This window comes from Prionailurus bengalensis, chromosome B4 (genome assembly GCF_016509475.1).
Source record: "Prionailurus bengalensis isolate Pbe53 chromosome B4, Fcat_Pben_1.1_paternal_pri, whole genome shotgun sequence".
NCBI classification, from domain to species: Eukaryota; Metazoa; Chordata; class Mammalia; order Carnivora; family Felidae; genus Prionailurus; species Prionailurus bengalensis.
Window position 1 is genome coordinate 70,339,886 of NC_057358.1, and position 15,794 is coordinate 70,355,679.

Below are 15,794 nucleotides of genomic sequence, written 5' to 3' on the forward strand. Positions count from 1 at the left end.
AAATATTAATAAAATAAATACTTTACATATAACCTGTGCTACTAAGGTGAAAAAAAACACACACAATAACAAATAATAACAGTTTAGTGATATGGGAACATAGAACAAGAAGCAGCTAACGCTATTTAAAAGTAAGACTATTCCCAACAGAGTTAGAAGGTGGAGAAGGAAGTATGTTCTAAGGAAAGGAAACAGCATGTCCTAAAGGGTACAATCATGTTAGAAATGTAGCCAAAAAGACAGTACAGGGGAGGAGAATGAGCAAGTACTTCAAGAGGAGCTATCAGTCTTAACTTTGTAATTAAAATATAACATGCAAATAGAAAAAGGCACATATCTAAAGGTAGCTAACCCTCAGTGAATTTTCACAAAGAGAGCAGGCCTATGTAGTCAACAGACAGAATAAGAAACTGAATGTTATCAACAACCCAGAAATCCTCCTCCGCCTCTCCAGATACTACCTCCCTGCAAAAGTAGCCACAATCCTATTAAAAGGCTTAAAAAGAGAATGAGACAATTAGCATAGAAGATCAACCAAAATAGAAAGGGATTAATAGAGTAGAGAAAAAAAAATTAGCAAGCTATTGGAAGAGTCTAGGTAGGAGATAAGAATGACAAGTAATTCCGATAGGGATGAAGAGAATAAAAGAAATCAGAAATTTAAGGGCATATTTCTCAAACTTGACTCTATGTCAGCGTTATCTGGGAGCTTTAAACAGAATATAAATCCAACACCCACTGAATCTCTGGGTTTAAGTACCAGGAATAAACATTTACAAAGCCCTCTTCATATGTTTTCTCATGTGCAAGCGAATTTAGGAACCGCTGACTTCAGAGACAGAATTCACAGCTTACGGAGACTAATTAACTTCAGGAAATGAGAAAGAGGGACCAGTCAATGGGACCATGGAATTTCTGTCTTGGGCAGGTGGGAGAATAAAAACAAGAAATTTGTTGAGTTTGGGGTGACTCTGGAGCATCAGAAGTAAACAGATGATAGGATACTGAAATTATTAGTCTTGAATTAAGAATGGACTGATGAAAATTTGGGAAATTTTAAATGTATGTGTTAGTTAATCCAATTGTATTAGATTGTTTACTTATTTGAAGCATTCTTTAATTTCTTTGGAGTGGTTGATGGAGAAGTGACTACCCTTTAGTTATCTTCAACTAAGTGTCTACTCCTCTTTTCCAAATGGGCTGTTAAGTGATTTAGAATAGTTTAGTAAATATGGATATCTATGACATCTTTGAATATAATTAATAGCCATGGGTAACCTGAATTGATTTTCTTCTGCTGTAGTTGTCACTAGTATTTTGAATGAAGGGAGAGGTAATTGGAGAAAAATATCAGTGTCACAGCAATATTATACACACAGATACCTTTTAACTTGAACCATTGGTGACCCTATGTAATTAAGCAGTAGAGTAAAAGAGACAACAGGTGTAACTACTGCTCCTTTGTATGTTATGGATGGACAGTAACAACTCACTTTAAGAAAAAAAATTTAAAGGGCACTTGCTTTCCTTAAAATATGAAAGACAAGAATTTCTTGGTCTCTTTGGTATGTGACTTGAAGGGTTCTTTCAAATTTGCAAGTACGCTTTGTTTAGCCATTTAGAATGAAACTAACGGCAATGAATACAGTCATTAGAAAAAATATGGCAGTCCATTTCCAAATATTTTTTCAATCTGTGTTATTTGAAGAAGCTTATAGACTTAGTCCTAGAGCTCTACAAGTGTTGGTTTATAACAACACACTAAAAATTGGATTGGAGAATTGATTTCAGCTCAGGTCATGATCTTGCAGTTCGTGGCATGGAACCCTAAGTCGGGCTCTGCGCGGACCTTGTGGAGCCTGCTTGGCATTCTCTCTCTCTCTCTCTCTCTCTCTCTCTCTCTCTCTCTCTCTCTTTCCCCACTTGTGATCTCTGTTTCTCTCTCAAAATATACAAATTTTTAAAAAAGAAAATAAGAAAACCTGCTCTACCAGAGAATCATAAATCAGATAGTGTGGGTCTGTGCTTTGTCTACTTAGTGGATTCTCCGATTTATGATGTCCTCAGGTACTGAAGGGTGTGAAGGGCACCTTGCTTTTTTTTTTTTTAACTCTTTCCCCCTCCCCTGATATTGATTGAGAGCAAAAATAAATAAGTAAAGGAGTAATATATAAACTGAGTGAAAATATCTAGGCTCTGACCAACCAGGCATTAATCTTGCTCCCTTATTGAGTCTGTTGAGTTATGTTACTTTCATCTATTGGAATTCAAACTGGTTATCATTCTCTTTAACTTTTAGTGAGTTTTCTTCACACTTTAGCATGCTATAAATTTGGTCTGTGGTCAAAGCAGTTTTAACTAAGAATGATCACCTGAAATTACAATACAATCCCTATGAAAGTATGACTTGAATTTTTTCAAGATTTTTCTTTAAAGAAAAATGTATGTTTTTATTTTATTACTTGATAGAGATTTTCCATGTGTGTTAACATGAGTATGAAATGTGTGTTTAGTAATAATTTGCTTAAGCCCAGTGGTGTTATACATATTTAGCATAAATGTCACCACTCCTAAACTACATTATCAATATCAGTGTATTTCACTGGGCTTATTCATTCTCTATGTCTTATTAATGAAACTAAAAAACTCCAGGTAAAATCTATCACTTTTTGTCTCTCTTCTCTAGCACTCTGTGCATACTTCCAGCCTGATGCTTACCACCAGGTTCTATGTCCTGCCCAACTTTAGGGGGACATTCACACTGTGGCCTTTTGAATAGCTGTGTGTGTTCAAATCCAGAGGGCATCGTTTACATAGGCCGCAATGTGAATTTACCCCTGGAGTTGTGCAACATGGGGGCTCTGCTTATGTTGTTAAACCATAACTATTAACTTACTAATAGTTAATATTAACAGATTAGTTATCTGTTTGCCCCACTACAGAGAAAGGTACTTGAGGACAAGAATAATGTCATGTTCAACATCACATTCCTGTTTCTAGCAGACTGCCTGGCACATTGGTAGTGCTGAATAAACGTTTATTGTGCAAGTAAATAGGCAAACACATTTGATTCATGGAATAGTTCTCTAGAAAGCAGTCATGTCATAAGTGCACCATGTGATTCAGATGTCCTTCCACCATCTTTTGTTGCTAGACTAAAACTTAGCAGCTTAACAGAAGAACCATTTTATTATATCACGTGATTTTCATGAGCTATGGAATTCAGGCAGGGTTCAGCTGGTTGGCTTTTTTGGTTCCACATGGCATCAACGAGGGGCTGGGGATAGCTGGTCTGGTCTGGAGCATCCCAGATAAGTTCATTTACATGCCTGACTCCTGCAGTGAGGTGGCTGGAACAGCTGGTGGTCAGGATTGCTTTCCTTTTAGCTGGTGGTCAGGATTGCTTTCTTTTTCCTCGTGGCTGGTTTGGGCTTCTTCACAGCAGGGTGGTCTCAGGGTAGCTGGACTTCTCACATGGCAGCTCAGGGCTTTAAAAGCAAGTGCTATCAAAGATCAAGTCAGAAGATGCAAGGCTCACTTCTATGGCCTTTTGTTGGTCAAGTAAGTAGCTAAGGCTGGCTTAGATTCCAAGGGAAGGAGATTACACTTTACCTATGAGGGGAGGAAAGGCAAAAGATTTTTGACCATCTTTAATGTGCCACCGATATTTGCATCCAACCTTTATTTTTTACACTTGATCTTAGCCAAAAGGCCAAGAAGTGATGTATCCAACCTTTATTTTTTAAGAAAGAGGTTAAGTAAATTGAGAAGTAACTGACACTACTAAGGTGTATATGTTTCGTGACTTCTATTAGGAGTGGCATCTTTTCCACCCAATCTCCCAAATCATCTGCATCTATAGCTGTGCATGTGTCAAGTTTACAGTATAAATAAGGAAAGGAATCTTAGTAAACTTTTGAGGTCAATTTCACCATTATAAAGTGTCTTTACAAGGTTCCTGAAAATTAACTTGAAAGTTTAGAATATGTTTTATGCATTCTGTTGAATAATGCTGGAGACAGCACATTTCATAAATATTATCATTAAACTTCAGGGGAAAATGTCAAAGATAATCTCCCACTGTCTATACCTAGGAATTTTAAGGTGTATGTTAGAGATATCTGATTTTTACATACTTCCGGGCTAAAAGTATTGTGGCCATTCCTTCATGGAGTTGTGTGTGCTCTGGTTAGCTCATCTGTCTCTGTTTGAAGGGTTCAACTATGACTTTCTGAGGGGTAACCTTGCCCCTGCCTATTTAATCCCTTGACTCACCATAAAGTAGTTCTCTGGTGGTCTTCTACGCAGGGGCTTATACTTGTTTGTTTTCTTAGTCTTCAGCGGAGAATATCAATCCTACACACAGCTCAGCTGCTAAAACCTAAACTCAACTGGCAACAGAATACAGCTGTTGTCCAGCTACTTGGAAGGAAGTATGTATAATCCCTTGCCACTGAATACCTTTAAAAGCTCAATGGAAAGAAATAATATTTGTGGAGGACATCCTGGAAAGCACCATCCTATCTCTAAAAACTCACCCCTCTCCCCTTTGGTTAAGTCAGACAAGTTAGGATTGCCTGTCTTAGAATGCATCACTTTGAATCTGATAGATTTGCCTATCATAAAAGACAGTCTTACAAACTCCCTGCAACAAAGTAAGAATGCTGAGTACATCATACAAAGTTCTCACTACACATATGAAATGAAATATTATTCTTCAGTTTTAGTATCAAGATTACTTGTTTACTCCTATGTGACTGGTTTGTTTTTGTGGACACCATGAATCATATGATCGGTCAGATTTCCTTTTTCTGCTAGCTGATAGCAAGTCTGTAGACAGTGGCTGGACTCTGCCAAGCGTAAGTGACTTCATGGCATTAGATGATCTGCATTAGGGTAACTCCTGGTCCCACTGAACTCTTCTAACCTTATTTTCCCTTTGTCCACTTTTTCTTAATTTTAAAAACATAAATTATCTTGCTATGTTTTAAGTGAATCCATGACTTGCTTTAAACCATTTTAAGAACAATAATGGGGTACAAATTAATAAAAATTCAAATGAGCAGGTGCTAGGGACCTGCTGGTCTATTTTTCACCTATGCTGGGATAAGGTAGCTCCTTCTAGAGTTGAATTTAAAACCTCTGTAGGATAGCATTAATATTAATATTACTGTTTTTAATTATTGTAAATAGATATAGCTAAGCCTATGGAAGACTCACGGAAAGAGATACCTAATTCTATTGTGCAATTATGTAGTCACAGAGAGTTAGCATCTTGGGGAGCAGGGAGGACTCAAACCACAAACCTTACTATGCAAATGCTGGTCTTGCAGAGGGAGTGTCTCATTCTGATGCCTGAGCCTGGGGCAAGGGATTCTTGGCATCTTAGCCTGGCACAAGGACTTTAACTCCCACAAAAACAATCTTCTAACTTGTGTTTATATGTAGTAAAAATATTACTGCCATTATATATGGTATAAAAGTGCATATAAATACCTATTTTAGACACATAAGTATAATTTTTGAGTTTACGTGGATATCTAATCATAATTTTGCAACACTGTTTCTATGAAAAAAATGTATTCCAAATTTTAAATAGCCTTGTTAGTAAATCTACTGAGCCAGGGGCGCCTGGGTGGCTCAATCAGTTAAGCCTTCAACTTCGATTTGGTTCATGATCTCATCTGGGTTTGAGCCCCACGTCAGGCTATACATTGGAGCCCACTTCGGATTCTCTGTTCCTTCTCTCTCTGCCACTCCCCCGCTTGTGCTCTCTCTTTCTCTCAAAAATAAATAGATAAACATTAACAAAAAATTCTGACCAAGATTTACTTGTGGGCTGGGACTTCTTTTGCCTGTATTTGTGCTTATATTGAACAGATCTGGAGGAGGTTAGAAAATGAATTTAGGTCACCTCTTCATTTAACACATCAAGGAAAGATAATTAATATTACAAAGGGTTTTGCTTTTTGCAATTCCTTAGTAAAGGAATTCTCCTCCTTGATAGTTTACATGTGTGTTTCTTTACAAAACTATAAATATTATATCTTTATTTGTAAACTTTCTTTGTACAGTATGCTACTAAATATATAGTGGCTGAATTAGAGGGGAATTGAAAAACATATTTAAACTATCACTTATTTAACAAATGTTCAACTGGTAACTGCTTAATAGTGAAATTAATACTGCATAAAATTACATTTGGGACTATATTTAAACAAGTAGAAATAAGAAAATGAGAATGACTTTAAAAAATAAGATTCATGAGAAAAGTAAAAATTCCCAGAGAATGGCTCTTGGCTATGTTTATTTTGAACAGATAATGAAATCAAATTAACTTTTCTTCTTCATATGATAACCCTATTTATCTTGTGACAACATCTTTGCCACCCAAGTGATGAGAGTGGGTGTTTAGAAAGGTCCATAATAGCCCCCTAAATGTAAAACTCTGAAGAAAAAGAGGCGGCAGGGCATTGCAGTGAGCTTCTGGATACATTTGAGGAAATATCTGAGGAAGGTGTGTGTGTGTGTGTGTGTGTGTGTGTGTGTGTGTGTGTGTGTGAGAGAGAGAGAGAGAGAGAGAGCACACACGTGCGGGGGTGGGGGGGGAGAGCAAAGGGAACTGAACAAACATTTATCTGTTAATCCTATACTGGCAAGGCATTATTCCAAGAAATCCAGAGTGAGAGAAAAGGAAAAGTGAGATAAAGAAGGAGAGAAAACAAAAACCAGGAGGTCCATTACCAGGCCGACCACAGCGTCGCAGAAGGCACAGCTGACTGCTTTGTCTGATGGGACATCTGAGAGGCCATATGCTGCATCTCAAAACAACCATTATAGGAGGACTAGGGGTAAACCATTTATCTGCTGGTTCTTTCCAGCATCATATCTCTCATTGGTCGGCCCCACAGAGCATTCTCAGCCCTGAAACTTTGCCTTGTATGACTGGGCGGCTCTTGCTGTCCTGGTGACAGCTGTGTGTGAGGGGCTTCTCACTGGGTGGCAGTGGACAGAGCAAGGCCTTTGTGACTGTGGGGGATGTGCTGAGCTGTCTCTAGGGTTACGATCATGAGTGAAGTGGGCAGGGCTGAGCCTACACTGAGGTCAGCACGTACACTTCAGATAATCTCTAATCTTAAATTTTGCAGAGCCACCAACAACTATACTAACATTTGTTGGCTGCTTACTCTACTCCAGGTTTTATTCTAAGCATTTGATTTACATTATCTCTTCTCACACTCAAACACATGTAAAAAAGACACTACTATTATTTCTATTTGATAGGCAAGTGAACTGAGGCAGAGAGGGTATGGAGGAGCTGCCTAATAAATCTTGATCACAAAACATCTAAGCCTTACTCTGTCAAAGCTGGGCAGAGCCAATTAATCCACTGAATGAGGAATATACTTTAATTTTATGTCTTTCCAAATAGTTGACTTCAATAGTTTCAGATTTCATAACAATTTTATGGATAACAATTAATTTATAAGAACAACTTCCAGTCGAGTAGCTTTTTAAGAAGTGTTACAACCAGTGTCTCTGTGATCAGAGCCTTGTAGATTTCCTCTTCACTTCAAAATGTCTTCCTTTTGATGATTTCATTGCAATGTAGTATCTCTTTCAGAGGGAAAAAGGAAAAGAGAAGAAATTCAGTGAGTATTCATGGGTGATCAGATCTCCAAAATGGTTGGATGTAAAGACTGGTCGAAATAAAATCCTTAGGAAATCTAGAGTCTTTGTTTAGTGACCACCTTCTATCGCCCCACATAGTGTGGATGGCATGGAAGGGTCCTTCAGTAGGCTGAGCTTGAACTACTGAATTGAAAATTATTGCACTCTGATCACTCGTGAGTAACTTTCCGAAGGATGGACAATTGTGGATAACTTAGCAGCCAACCGACAAAAGAAATGCCATGAGCAGAGCCGATTATTTTATTGTCATTCAATTGATGAATAAAGTGGATGTGGGCTCGGTGTTATGATTAATAATAAGTCACTTGGTTATGTGTTATGTGCACAAAGAAAATTCCACATCTTGACCTTGAGAGAAAATAGTCTTGTAATTTGGGGGGTAGTCTTAATGTAATTATTACCATCTGGGTCTTTTGTTGAATTTCCCCCCATTTCTAATGCTGTTAGCAGCAATATCCTTGATTCTGTTATCGAGGATCCCTTGGAATAATAGTGACCTCACAGGAATGATTAATGACTCTTAATCAGAGAATGGGGACAGGCGTCCAAGCACCGATTCAAACACTGAATATAATTAGCATATTCACTTTTCAGAAGCCAGTCACTTTTTGTTATGGTTTGTGCTGGAGTTCTTGGACTGAAACTTGTAAGTAATTATTTCACATCCCTTTATTTATTGCAATGACCTCTAATGCTAAGCATGCTTTTAATTTTGGGAGAAGACTGCCTGTTGCGTGACTTCTTAGGGTCTATGCTTTTGATGTTGGATAGTTTGTCCTCAGTAATAGTCTAATTATCCCTCTGGAGGAGATGTTTTGTTTTCAAAGGAGATTATTCATGGCTTAAATCGGATACCCCAAAGCTGCCAAGTAATAAAAAAGATGGTTACGATTCTAAATCTTCTTGCCTAACTACTAAGTAAAAGCCAGAAATGTTGGTGTTATTTTGGTGACCACACTATTGCATTCTTCTTGCAAAACTGCATAATTGAAGGGGTGGGGTCTGGTTTGCATTCCATCTAAACTGACTTTTATAGCCCTTAGAAAGCTGGAAATCTGCTTCATGTTTAATATCTCTTTCTACAACAGATTAGGTTCATCCTTTTTTCACTTAAATCACTGAAAAGCATCAATGTTCAGGGTTTTTTTTTCCAAATCCAAGTGATGGATACCCTTAATATCTTTTTATGCTGAAATATGTTCCAATACAATCCTCTATTGTTGATCTCTTACTTTTATGTGCAGTCTTAATGTGCCAAATGATTTAGTCCCAACTTTATTTCTTAATAAGTAATAAATAATATTTCATTGGTGAGCAAATGCATATGTAACATCTGTTTTGGTAAGCTGGAAATTTCCTACCTTGTGGGAAGCATTTCAGAGCATATCTCTTCCCTATTTTGCACTTAGCCTGGAAGGAAGTTCTTGATGCCTGGATGCAGTGTCTGTCCCCACCCTCCACCCCCCATCCCTGATTCCCCCACCTAGGGTTAACATAAGATGGGAACCAAAGAAAAATCAAACAATGAATCTCAAAGACCAGAAGTAAATATCTGAGCCAAAAAATCTGAGTCAGAGATAGCACTAAAATAGTTCCAGTTATGGAATGATGAATTAAAGAGATATGGCAAACATGATAAAATCCCCTAGCCTGTCTGCCATAGCACCATGCCTGAGAGTCCCGCCTAAATCTCTCCCCTAAACCATTCCACATGGATGCCTAGCTTGTTCTCAAAGGAGGCAGCTTTTCATACCTGCCTTACTCAATGTTTCTGGACACCACTGCACTTTAGTTACTTTTTTTCTTTCTCCAGGTAAAATAAATAATCACTATTTATGACATACTATATTTATACAGCCCAGGATAGTGACTTGGTTACCTCTCAAATACTTTCCAATCATGGTTCTGTAACCTTCAAATATAATACTATTAGGACATATGGGCTAGGTCTCTGTACAGCCAACATAACTGCTATTGTACAGGAAGTTATACTGTAAAATAAATGTGACTTCAAATCTTAGTCAAATACAGATAAAAATCCTTCAGGTTTTATATCGTCTTCCCCGTTAGCAACATCTTTTAATTTTTCTCCTTTATTCATAAAGTGTAGGCAAATTCTTTCTTGTAGTTGTATTGATTTAGATATCCCTGCCTGAATGAGTAACTCTAGACTTTTTTTGCTACAAATTCCCCCTCTTTAGTGCCCACATACTTCATATTTTACCTTGTTTTAGCTCATTTTTCATTGCCTTTTTCCTTAAAACTATTTTCAAAAACTTGAATTTTCTGTCTTTTAGGGCTTTTAAAAAAAATGTCTTATTAAGGTCTAAACTGACTATAGTCTCTTTCATGCCACTAGCCAGTGAGTACTCCCTGAATTCTAAAAACAAAATCATTTTCCACTTGTAAATTCATATTTCATTCAAGTTTTTGGACATTTTTTCTTTGCCTTCTATTAATAAGTAGATAACTATCAATTCTTGGCCAAAAAAACAAATAGGAAATTTCATCTACATTTTTAAAAAAGATCTATACAATGTAGTATTTTTCTTTTAGTCTTACAAGTTACAGTGAAGTTAACCTTCCTATGTAATTAATTGCCTCATACTGAAAAATGTCACACATCAGTCATCTGTCTTTTCAGAAGGGACCACTGCCCAACTGCCATGCCCAAGAGTGAGTATGGATTTAAAAACAGTTGACAGAGTGTTGAAGGAATCAAGTGGACAGATATAAATGCTTGTCTCCTAGGAGTTAACTCAAGGTCCACATGTCCTATCACCTTCCCATAGTATGAAGGTATTTTGTAACTAATAAAAGTATATAAGTATAAATTCTTCTCCTTCTCTTTTTTGGTAATATTTACAATGATAATTGTAATTGCTATTATTACTGTTAACAGTTGGTGTAATAGAAGAGGTTTTGGAGCCAGGCAGAGTTGGGTTTGAATTCCAACTCCACCATTGTGTGGCCTTGGACAAGGTACTTCTCTTCCTCTGAGTCCTAGTGGCTTTATCTATAAAACAGCAGATAAGAACACCTACTTATTGTGAGGCTATAGTTGTACACCTAAAGTACTATTCTACTGTCTGACACATAATATTTCAAAGTTCTTTTATAAAAAGTATTATCAATACCTCAGCCGCTTCAAAAACTGTTTTAAGACATAAAAGAAGTTATTTAGCTATATCAAATCAGAGTTTCATAACTAGAAGAACCTAGAAATCAATGATTTATAAAGGTTTCTCCAATTTTATGAGCACAGAAATTAACTTTGATATCTTCAGAACCTTCAGATTGCCAGGAAGACAAGGTATCTGAGATACTTCTGTAAGTATCTGTGAAGAAGATACATTCTTCTTCTGTGAAGAAGGTAGCTCTCAGGGAGGACTATGAGTGCTCTATAAGATTAATATCAACCTAGTTGGAGAATCCTACCCATCCAATCTCCTTACTTTAGAGATGAGGAATCTGGATCTCAGAGAGTTCATGACCTCTGTGGTATTGCTGAGAACTAAAAAATGGTTTGCTTCCCAGTTGAATGCTCTTTCCATATGAAGTTATTTTGAGTCAACTAGAAAATCTGCAAGAACATCAAAACAATGTTCTTTCTTCCTCCGACCCAGTAATAACTGGTTAAGGATTTAGAATGCTTTGGAGAAAATCCTCAAAGCAGCTGCAGGTCCTCAATGTTCCAGAATAGATATTTTAAGTTCTCTAAGCAAAAATTCCTGATAAAGATCTTCTATTCACAGTAGCTAAAAAGACTTCCAGCTCTCTTTCTACAAAGTGGCTATTGAGACCTCAAATACAAGATGATCTCCTTTGAAGTAGCAGGAGGGAATGAACAGAACTCTAGAATGGACATCAAAAAAGTCCTTGATCCTAGTTATAACTCAATTCTACCTTTTATGTGGCATGAGGTAAGCTTTAGATATCTCTGAATTTGAAGTTATTTTTGACTCTTCTTTTTTTTCACACACCCTGTATCTAGTCCAGCAGCAAAGCTTGATGGTGCTATCTTTAAAATATATCTAGAATCTACAAAACAGATGAACATAAGGGAATGGAAGCAAAAATAATATAAAAACAAGGAGAGGGACAAAACATAAGAGACTCTTAAATACAGAGGACAAACAGGGTTGCTGGAAGGGTTGTAGGTGGGGGGGATGGGCTAAATGGGTAAGGGGCATTAAGGAAGACACTTGTTGGGATGAGCACTGGGTGTTATAAGTAGGGGACGAATCACTGGAATCTACTCCTGAAATCATTTTTGCACTATATGCTAAATAACTTGGATGCAAATTAAAAAATAAATTAAAAAATAATTTTAAAAATTTAAATAAATATATATATATAATCTGACCACTACTCACCACTTCTGCTGCTACCTCCTTCATTCAAGCTGCCATCATTTCTTCTCTGGACATTTAAATAAATCTTCTAATGGGTCTGCCTGCTTCTACCCTTTCACCTTAACATTTTAATTAGTAAGGGTAATCTTGGAGTTTGTTAGCCAAGCTCCCGCAATAGATCTGTCCCTTGTTTAACAACCTTAATTTGTTCTTAAAAACCCTGCTGCTAAGCAAAACCCTGCTGTATTATACAAGAAGGTGTTTTCATTAATTTCAATAGAAAAATTATGAAGAATTTCACTGCAACCCAAGGTATAAAAAATGTTTACAGATAGGAAACTATTTTAATTGAACATAAGTATATTCAATTGTCATAACATTGTGTAAGCAATTAACATAAAATTGAAAATAAATCAAATTGTGTATAAAATGTAATGACATGAGGGTTTATTGTATTCAGCAAAGGAGGAAAAGACTTGATGGCCGATGCTGGTTGGTAGACAAGTGTTGTGGCAGATGTCCATTGTGGAGTACATTCTTCCTTTGGAACAATTTTCTTTATCAATGCTTTAACAATTTGAAGGGTCATGGTTATTTTGCACTCAAAGTATACTTAAAGTTATAGCATAGAAACAGGTCTTTAGTCAAGGTAATAGCTAAAGATGAGAGCACTTGGAATGATGAAATAGTCTATTTGGTACATGGAGAATGAGAAGTCATAAAAAATTCACCTCTTCATTCTTCTGACTAGGCATACCTAAGCAAAATAAAATATTTTTAGTTTATCCAAAGAAGGTACACAGTTCAAATTTATTCCGACTGATGTTTGATGAATAATAACTGTTGAGTCACCTAAAATAACATGTTCTCCTCAAAGACTGCAATGTCAAAATATCATTTCTTATGCTTAGTTGCTTTCTGTGCTTTAGGAAATAAATACCGCTATATCAAACAAAGAACAAGTTGTTTTAAAAGTGGGAAAACTTTTGAAGAGTCATTATGGCAAAGAGTGGTTAACTGAATAGAAATATTGTTTATGGTAAATCTGTGTTTACTGGTCTTTTATTACGGTTCTTAATACTTTGTAGGGCAGTGTAGAATATTGCTGACTCATTTATAACCCAGGAATCAGAACACAGGGAAGGGTGTTCACCTAACATATTTCACAATCAATTAATTCAACATGCATTTTTAAGTACCTTATATAACAGGTACCCTGAGAAGATATGTACGTCAAAAGGAAAAGGGTTATCCCCATTCTCAAGGAGTCCTCAGACTAGTTGGGGAAGAGGAGGGCAGATGTATAAACTCTATTATAATATTAAGTGCTATAGTGTGGAGTGCTATGCACATTCTTGTTTAAACCTGTTATGTTTTCCCTTTTTTTTATTTTAGCCATTCTGGCACGTGTGAGGTGATATCTCATTTAAGTTTTGATGTGCAATTCCTGATGATGAGTGATGTTGAGCATCTTTTCATGTATCTGTTTGCCATTTTTAGGTCTTCTTTGGGAAAATGTCTATTCATGTCCTCTGCCCATTCTTCAGTGAGTTGTTGTTGGTTTTTGTTTGTGTGTGTGTGTTGAGTTGTATAAGTTCTTTATACATTTTGGAGACTAATCCCTTATTGTATAGATCATTTATTATTTTTTTAAAGTTTATTTCTTTATCTTGGGGGGGGGGCAGGGGAGGGGCAGAGAGAGAAGAAAAGAGAGAATCCCAAACAGGTTCTGCGCTGCCAGAGCAGAGCCTGACATAGGGGTTGAACTCATAAGCCATGAGATCATGAACTGAGCTAAATGGATGCTTAACTAGATGCTTAACTGACTGAGCCCACCCAGGTGACCCCTGGATATATCATTTATAAATACCTTCTTGCATTCAGTAGTTTGCCTTGTTGTTTTGTTGATAATTTCTTTCATGGTGTAAAAGCTTTTTATTTTGGTATAGTCCCAATAGTTTAATTTTGCTTTTGTTTCCCTTGCCTGAGGGGACATATCTAGAAAAATGTTACTATGGCTCATGTTAAAGAAATGACTACCTATGTTTTCTTCTAGGGGTTTTGTGACTTCATGTCCTACATTTAGGTCTTTAATCCATTTTGTGTTTATTTTTGTGTGTAGTGTGAGAAAGTGGTCCAGTTTCATTTTTCTGCATGTAGCTGTCCAGTTTTCCCAGCACCATTTGTTGAAGAGATTGTTTTCTCCCCTTGTATATTCTTGCTTCTTTTGTAATAGATTAATTGAACATATATACATGTGCTGTTTCTGGGCTTTCTGTTCTGTTCCATTGATCTATGTCTCTATTCTTGTGCCAGTACTATTCTGTTTGGATTACTACAGCTTTGGAGTATACATTGAAATCTAGTATTGTGATACCTCCAGATTTGTTCTTCTTTCTCAAGGTTGCTTTAGGGCTATTCAGGGTCGTTTATGGTTCCATACAATTTTAGTATTGTATGTTCTAATTCTGTGAAAAATGTTGGTGTTTGGATAGTGATTGCATTAAATCTAGAGGTTGCTTTGGTAGTTTGGACGTTTTAATAATATTGGTGCTCCAAGACCATGAGCATGGACTATCTTTCCATTTGTTAGTGTTATGTTCTATTTCTTTCATCAGCATTTTATAGATTTTGGGGTCCACGTTTTTAACCTCGTTGGTTAAGTTCATTCCTATGTATTTTATTCTTTTTGGTGAAACTGTAAATGGGATGGTTGTACTAATTTTTCTTTCTGCTACTTCATTATTAGTGAAATAAATGCAACATATTTCTGTATGCTAATTTTATATCCTGTGACTTTACTGAATTCATTTGCTAGTTTTAGTAGTTTTTAGGTGGAATCTTTAGGGTTTTCTACATATTATATTATGCCATCTGCAAATAGTAAACATTTTATTCCTTTGTTACCAATTTGGTTGACTTTTATTTCTTTTTCTTGTCTGATTGCTGTGGCTAGGACTTGTAGTTCTATGTTGAATAGAAGTGATAAGGGTGGACATCTTATCTTTTTTCCTGATCTTCAAGGGAAAGCTCTCAGTTTTTCACCATTGAGCATGATGTCAGCTGTGGGTTTTTCATGTATGGACTTTAATATATTGAGGTATGTTCTCTGTAAACCTACTTTTTGAGAATCCTTATCATGAATAGATGTTGTACCTTGTTAAATGCTTTTTTAGCATCTATTGAGATGATCATAATGTTTTTATCCTTTCTCTTGTTAATGTGACATTGATTGATTTGTGAATATTGAATCACCCTTGCATTCCTGAAATATAAATCCCACTTAGTCATGATGAATATTTTTAATACATTGTTGGATTTAGTTTGCTAATATTTTATTGAGGATTTTTGTATTCATCAAAGATATTGGCCTATAGTTGTCTTTTTTTTTGTAATGTCTTTATTTGGTTTTGGTATCAGGGTAATGCTGGTCTCATAGAATAAACTTTGAAGTTTTCTTTCCTCTTCTATCTTTTGGAACAGTTTCCAATATTTGGAAAAAGGAGCTCTTGTGCACTTTTGGTGGGAATGCAAATTGGTAGGCACTGTATGTGGAAAACAATATGGAAGTTCCTTGACAAATTGAAAATATAACTACCATATGATCCAGGGATTCCACTACTGGGTATTTACCCAAAGAAAAAAAAACAGCAATCTGAAAATATATATATACACTATGTTTATTGCAGAATTATTTATAATAACCAAGATGTGGAAGCAACCCAAGCATCCAGCATTGATCCATAA

The 15,794-nt window shown here is 36.3% G+C and overlaps 1 long non-coding RNA gene across 1 annotated transcript; it reads right to left on the reverse strand.

The window, feature by feature from the left end:
• Positions 1–3,170: 3,170 nt before the first annotated feature.
• Positions 3,171–6,975, reverse strand: LOC122473198. The gene is made up of 2 exons (XR_006294618.1): positions 6,745–6,975; positions 3,171–3,612 (listed from the first exon to the last, which is right to left on the reverse strand). It is a non-coding gene; the product is annotated as an uncharacterized LOC122473198 (long non-coding RNA).
• Between the last annotated feature and the right edge of the window lie 8,819 nt (positions 6,976–15,794).